Here is a 7,788-nt window from a genome sequence, read left to right as displayed (position 1 = left end):
TCTGCACCTGAATGCCATAAAGCAGATGATTATTACAGCACCAAGGAGTTTCATTCTCCTGGTCACTCATTCAAATTTCTGGTCAACCCGGAGTTGTTTGGGAATCATAGAATAGCTGAGGTTGATGGGCCTATCTGGTGCCTTGAAAGGTTGTCTAGTCCAAACCCCCCTGCTCAAAGCAGGGTCAGCTAGAGTTCAGGACTGTGTCCCTTGGGTTTTTTAATATCTCCAAGGATGGAGACTGCACCACTTCCCTGGGCAATGTGCTCTGCTCCAGTGTTCAATCACCCTCACAGTAAAAAAATAGAAAATACATGTATTTTTTAAATGAATGAACACTTGTAGTCTTGCAGCCCAGTGAAGATGTGGTTCATATGAGCTGCTGCCACTCCATCAAAATTCCTGTGCATGTCTTCGTGGTTTTTATGTCTATCTTATGTGCTAGAAGAGACCCATATTTTTCAGCTTCCTTGTTAAGGTGGGCAGTGAATGATGCTCAGTTTTGCCATCACCACAAATTGCTTCCGCATGTATATATATGACTGTTGTACACACGTTTAATCTTGTGTCAAAGACTGCAATCAGACTATCACAGTTTTCTTCCTCCTGAGTTGGTACTTGTACTGAATAGTGCTATAATAATAGGAGATACGCTAGAGCATTGTAATAATAGGGAATCCTGCAATTACAGTCAATATGATGGAGAGATCCTGGGGCTCTTTTTGACTGTGTTTTTCAAATTTCACTATTAGCAGTTGCTGTTCAGGAGACTGAAAGTATTGGGACAAGTACCTTCAGGTAGAAGTAAGAAGTATATATAACAAAAAACTTCTGTCGTTTTCAGAAAGAAAGATTTTTTTTTTACTTCTGAAGAATTGGAAAATAATAGATAAGTAGGACAATATTAAAATTCTGCTTATTCTTGTTAGTGTGCTTTCAATCCAGTATTAAAGGTGTACTGCTTAGCTGATTTTGGTCACGTAAAGGTCATGCAGCATTGCTTCTATCCTCAGATGGCTTAACTACACTGCTTGCTAAGCAATCAAGCCTCTGTAGCTAGTATTCAAGGGAGGAGAAATTTAAAATAATTTTCCATGTACACTGAACACTGTAAGCTTAGTGTTTTCTTTCTTGTATTTCACATAAACTTCTGAAGAATTTATGCAAATCTAGATGGTGATCCTTAAATTAAAAATATTGTGTCATTTTTTTGATTCTCTTTAAGCACATGGAAAAGGCTGTAACTCCGATACGTTTTGGACAAAAAAATCTTTTATTGTAATCTCTTAATTGAAAAGCTGTCTGATTCTTTCTCTGTCATTTTGTATCCACTGAAGAACATAATCATCTAAGCGAACCAACAGAGTGAACTTCAGTAGCTCACTGGTAGACAAGAAAATGAACAGTAATACTGGTTTTTTTCATCATACGTGCATTTGCCACAGGACAAACCACTGTGAGTTTTGTAAAGCATGGTGGCAGGTAGCATTCGGGTATTTGCCCTGATACTCAGAGGAAACAGCAGCACTTGCTGTCTTACGGCACTGAAGCTTTACAGATTGTTGTTATCATGTAACAAGTATACCATGCCAAAAAGGAAAAACTTCCTGAATTAATCTCAATGAACAGAGTTTTTAACAGTAAATGTATATATACACACCCTGTGTGCCTCTATGTCAGGTGTATCTCGGGTGTGTACTTAGTTTATACTGTGACCTAGTGAAGGTAATGAACAGAATTCCTACATGTTTCAAACTAACAGTGCTTGATAAAACATACATTGTCAAGGCTATTTATTTCTTGTACTTCTTTAGGAGAATCTATATTTTTAATATAAACTTGGCAAAGCAACCAATGTGAAAACCTGAATTCAGAAAAATCTCCTTTCTGGCAAAAGAAGTGTGGGTGGTGTTTTATTCAGGCATATTGTTTCATTTGGTTGGTTGAGGGTAACCGAGTCCTCACTATATGTAAAAGTTTTCCAGGAAAGTGCATATAATTTTTTTTTTTTTTTTTTTTTTTTGTACTAGAGGAACATGGATTCACTGTAACAAAGTAACTCTCATAGTTCCTTTCTCAATTGTTTATTGGGGCTATTTAAGCAGTGAAGACCTTGCAACCTTGGTATGTTCCCTTTCCCTTACTGTACTTTCTAATCTGATGTGTCAGTACTATTACTAGGAATGCAGAACAACATTATGAGATTAGCTATAAAACTAACTAAAGCTCTGTTCCCTTTGGATAACTCTTTACTTATAAAGAGTAAGATCATCGAGCGCATACAGAAATGCACAGTGAACAAACAGAAATTAAGAGAAAATGAACAATGAATCCAGAAAAAAAACCCAAACATTGATGGCATTTGATATATAGAAGAGAAGAAATGAGAATGCCAGCCTTTATGTATGCATTGCCCTGGGTAGGTGCTTCTCCTGGTAAGCATCTCCTCCTGGTAGTTGCTTAAATTTAGATATTTCCAAAATAAAGCATTTTGGAATGCAATAAAGCATTTATGTTGGAAATATCTAAATTTAATGTTTTGGCATTTTCAGCCCCCAACATATTTTTCATTTAAAATTGTTACCCAAATCCATCCCAATTTCTGGATCTTTCAAAAAATAGCGTTTGGCAGTTTTGATTACAATACTTGGTTTTTTCCACCTCTTCCTTGGAGTTCTAGGAAATCGCCTAGAAACTTCTCCTGTTATTTAGTGCAAATTGCCACTTATGGATAGCAGAGATTACTATATAAGTTTGTTGGACGTAGCTACCAAAGCCAAAGGGCTTGGAAGAGGGAAGGGCAGATACTCTTTGAACCCTAGATAGAGAAAACAGGAGTAGGCAGCAGGTATCAGTTACCAATCTGCAACATGCTTGAATAGAAATAATGTAATGATGAAATACATGCTCTTTCTAAATCTCTGAGAGGAATAGTAGTAGACAAGGGAAAGTATTTTCTCCCTTCTTCATAGCAGTCAGCACTGTGGAGAGAAGAGAAAGAGAAAAAATTATATAACTTGAAAGTTTGTGGTGATTTTCCAGAGATTTCTTTTCTGGCAGGAAGTACAGTACAAAAATCATATAGTAGAAGTACAGCTTGAGTGCCATTGAGTGTTAGAGCTCCCAAGGAGGAGTGGAGGAAAGTGGAAATTGCTCACAGTTGCCACTGATCGTTTTTACTTGTTTCGTTTTGTTCTGTTCTATAACGGCATTTGTGGCTGTTAGAAGAAGATAATTTATTCAATTATATTTTTTCACTGTCCCCTTAACTGATTTTTTTACAGCAATAGGAGTGACTGAATGTATAGTTTATCTTTGTGGAAGGAGAGGAGCTATTTCAATCAGCTGCATTTCTTGGCACTTACACAGTACGTTTCCTATTCTATAAGCTATCTGCCTGGGGCTGCTCTGCAGGGCAGGAAGGGGGAAACTTCCTTACTTGCAACTCCTATGAATTATTAAGTATTTGTTTACATGCCTTACTTGAAGGAGCTTATTCTTCATTGGCTTCTACTTTTCCCCAGAACAAAAATTACATGCAATGTACCTAACCTTGTCACAGGTATTAGTGTATTGGGACTCTGTCATACATATATATATATATGAATGATACTTATATAAAACATATTTATATTCTGTATTTATATAAACATATGATAAATAAAAACCACTAACATGATTCAGCCTGTGCACCTCTCATCTTGTTCTGACATGCTAGTGCCATGTCTGCTCCTCTCAATTTGCTTGTACTAGTATGTTCAAAGGGGAATGATCTGAAATGCAACCCTCACTGTTGTTGTTATGGGAGGAAAACCTTCCAACGCAGGTTTTAAAACCCTTTCCATTTGTCAGTCACAGATATAGGCGGGGGCTTTCTTGTTTTTATTATTTTTTAAGTGAAGTCAGTGCTCTTTCATTACCTCCAGCAGCTGCAATGCAGAACAGCATTCCTCATTATAGAAAAAAAACTCTGCTGCTGCCATGCGTGCAGAATGTACCAATTCTAGGCATTTTGCTGTCCACAAGAATACTTCCTTAAGGCAGGAAGCATGGTTTCTTTTCCTTCCTTGCTGGAGGTTGAGAGGGTATCCTGGGAAATCATCACGCTGTATTTCCCCATACTCATTTTTTTAAAAAAATAAGCATTGCTTCTGACCAAGTAGGCAGGACATTAGAGCACATGAACCCTGGTCTAACTCCAAATGGTTATTTTTATGTCCCTGTAACCTCAGCTAGCTCAGATCCTGCTCACACTGCCAGTGTGGCAGCCCCTCAGGAATGGGCTGACCAAGCTTTTGCAGAGTGTGCTGATCTCTGCAATCTGTTCCTGGCTCCCCAGCAAGTGGACGCTAAGTGAGCTTGGGTTTGATGACACATGCAAACTGATTACTCCCTCTGAAATACCAGCAAAACTGGGAATGTTCCGAAATGCAAGAGCTGGCGTCCTCAAGACCCTGCTGAGTTGTCCTTGTCTCTGGGAGGAGTGCCTCCGGTCTGTGGCTGTACTTCAAGGAAATTGTCACTGTTGAGGCACACATGGAGCTTGTTCCCTTCTTCCAAGGGCAGCTTCTGGACTGCCTGCTCCTTGCGCAGGCCTGAGGAGGGCTACAAGGTGCTCTATGACAGGGAAACAGAATTTTGCAATTTACTGGCTTAGGAGAGCTCTGGTTGTATACAGTGATACCACTGTAGCGTAATTTGTAATAGTCTTGCCAGGCATGCCTTACAGTTCATGTCATTGAATTAACTGATTATATTGCAATTGTAGCTAGTTACATTTATGCATACTTTTAGACAACAGTCACAACCACCCCAGTAGTAGGATTTTTTGAGAAGCAGTTGTAATTAGCTTCCTTTTTGTTTATTCTTAGATACGTTGATAGTGTCACCGCTCTCAAAATAACTTTACAGAAATTCTGAAATTAGTTGTAATTCTGGAACAAACATTCATTTCCTATTTGGTTCAAACTGATACAATATGATTATTGTATTGCTGATGCAGTTTGATGTACTCCAGAACCCTGTATAGAAAGGCAGAGCTTTCCTAGCGGCTGCTGTACCAGATATTTTTTCTTGGTCTCAGCCTTGAAGTGAGTTTAGGTTGAAGGAGTTATTGTTATCTTAAATAGTGCTAAGGAAAAGTTAGAGAGAGGGTTTCAGACTCAACTAATGCCAGTGCATATGGATTATTTAAAAGCAGTGGATTTTTATTGGTGTTTGCAGTTTATAACCCAGGTAGCTAATGCCTTCAAATGTAAACATTAAAAAGATGTTCTTTTTTCAGTAATGTTATATATATCAGAAAATTTAGACATTCATAGGTGCAATTAAACTTTCCAACACCAAACAGATTTCCTGACCACAAACTATTGTTTCTGTTCCAGCTTTGTCCTTTTTCTTCCTTTGTTTTGCACTCTGGAGTAACATATTTACTGATGTTTTTCCTGAATGGGCAGTACCATTATTTTATTGTATATGGAGGACAAAAAGGGAGCAGGATAGGGTTTTCAAATTTCACAGGTATTTGGAAATTGCGAAATTTGAGGTTGTTTATTTCATTGTTTATTTGGGTTTTTTTCCAATATTGGTGATCTGTTCTTGTGTTTTAGAAATTACACCCTCACAGGACGATGCTATTACCTGGTTAATGCAACTAATATTTCTACAGCTCTAATATTCAACTCTTAATAATAAGCTTATAAAAAAGCTGAGTTCTGTTCTTCCCAAGGGAGTCTATGTCTGTCAGGACATACATAGCTGAAGCCAGCCAAAGTTGTGCAATTACATTTTCAAGTGCTTGCAAATAGTTTGCCAAGAGTTTCTAATTATTGACATCCTTGAAATATATGTTGCTGATATCTTCCAGATTTTTTCAGTGTTTGTGTTCTCAGATTTGTAAATGCTTCTGAACAGCTAATTCATATGTACATCTTATATATTTTATTTTATGTATATCTTATATATTTTATTTTGTGAATCTCAGCAACAAAGTTGAGCTAATTTCTGAACAATGTGTCTCAAGGACTTAAAATAGGAAATGCCACACTGGAGCACATTCATTATCCAGCTGCTTGGCTGTCCTCTTGTCCAAAATGGCTACAGCCAGATGCTTCTGAGAGAAGTGCAAAGAACCTCCTCTTCCCTAATAATTAGAAATTATTTTAAGTACTAAAAAAAGAGAAATATGATTTTAATGTAATTTGTCCATGTTTGTTTGTTTTCTTAATGCCATGTTCTTGTTCTCAACAACTGCCTATTGTAATGAATGCCACAGTTAAATGTTGGGGGGAAAGTATTTTGGTTTGTGGCTTGGTGTTTGCTAAAGTCAAGTGTCATCTTGATCCACACCTTCAAAGAGTTTTTCCACATTTCTCTGAGTCCTTAATCATTCTGCAGTGTGTTTTTTGAGATGGCTACATTAGTACCGTGTGCAGTATCTCAGATAAGCCAACAGCATTGATTTGCCATAACATGTAGTGTTGTGTTCTCCTTACTATCCTGCACATGTTGTAACATTATTAGCTTTTTCCTGTAGCTGTATATTGAGATCAGTGTCTTGCTGAGTTGTTCACAACAATGTCAAGTTGCCTTTCTTTACTCCTAATTTTAAACCTTGTGAGCATTTCTTTCCTACATATAGTATTTTGCATTTCTGGACCTGAACTTCACTAGTCAGCTTGTCCTGCTTGTTTAGTTACCTACTTTCTCCTGAAATTTTACACTTTCATTTTCAATTATCATTTCAGATATTTGACCAGATATAAATGTGGATCTTACTGGTCTGAAACTCTGCTGATTACCCCATGAACTTTTTACAAAAATAGACACAATATTTGTTACTTCCAGTTCTTTTGCACATAAATGGTTTTTAATGAAGACTGTGTATTCTTAGCAGATCAGCCTGTTTATTCTGAAGCTCTTTCAGCATTCTTGGATATTCACCATCTGGGCAGGTTGACAACTTGCTAACATACTGCTGTCACTATCCAGGGCTTCGAACAGGAAGTGAGAATGGGTCAGAAAGTCCTTTTTCAATTGAAATAATTCAGTAGGAAGCACAAAGTAAGGCTGAGTTGAAAACAACTTCTGAGAATTCAAAAATTGATTTGATGAATGGGAGATTGGGAACAGAAACATAATTATTGCCATCATCCACTTCAGTTTATTTGGAGACTAAATAAACAATTATATGAACATAAATATGCATATTTGGGGGCAAATTGCTTTCTACTGTAACAAATTTGAAGACAGAAGTATTACACTAGCATAACTAATTGGCGAAATTCGAAGTCTCAAAGCACAAATACAACACGACTTCTGTATAGTACACTGGAGGTCTTTGTAGCTATAGTTCATTTCAGGAAAATTCCTGAATAGGAATAGGGTTAGGTTGGACTCCGAGCACTTTGTTTAAGTGAACTATAAACAGAGACATGCCTGTAACACCAGCCATTAGAATTCAGAGTCATCAGTAATGCAGAAAAGTTGCCATTAGTAGTAAATCGGGCAGTGTACCGCAGTTCAGTCTTGAGGAATTGAACTCCCCAAGACCTCAACATTTATCGGTTAGTTCCCAACCACAAAAACGTGTTTAGCCAGTCTAATCAATAGGAGTCTAAATCACAGCTCAGGTCTCCAGATGAGCAAGTATGAGAGGAGAAGGCTTGCCGGCATGTGAAAGGAAGCTGTAAGTGTTTGCAATACGTATTAACAAATACGAGAGAAAATCTGCTAGGCAGTGGGGGAGGCATTAACAGCTGAATGAATTAGTGTTTGAGTTTGCATTTT

Source organism: Cariama cristata, unplaced genomic scaffold (assembly GCF_000690535.1).
Source record: "Cariama cristata isolate BGI_N322 unplaced genomic scaffold, ASM69053v1 scaffold26210, whole genome shotgun sequence".
In the NCBI taxonomy this organism is placed as follows: Eukaryota; Metazoa; Chordata; class Aves; order Cariamiformes; family Cariamidae; genus Cariama; species Cariama cristata.
This window is presented reverse-complemented; position numbering follows the sequence as displayed.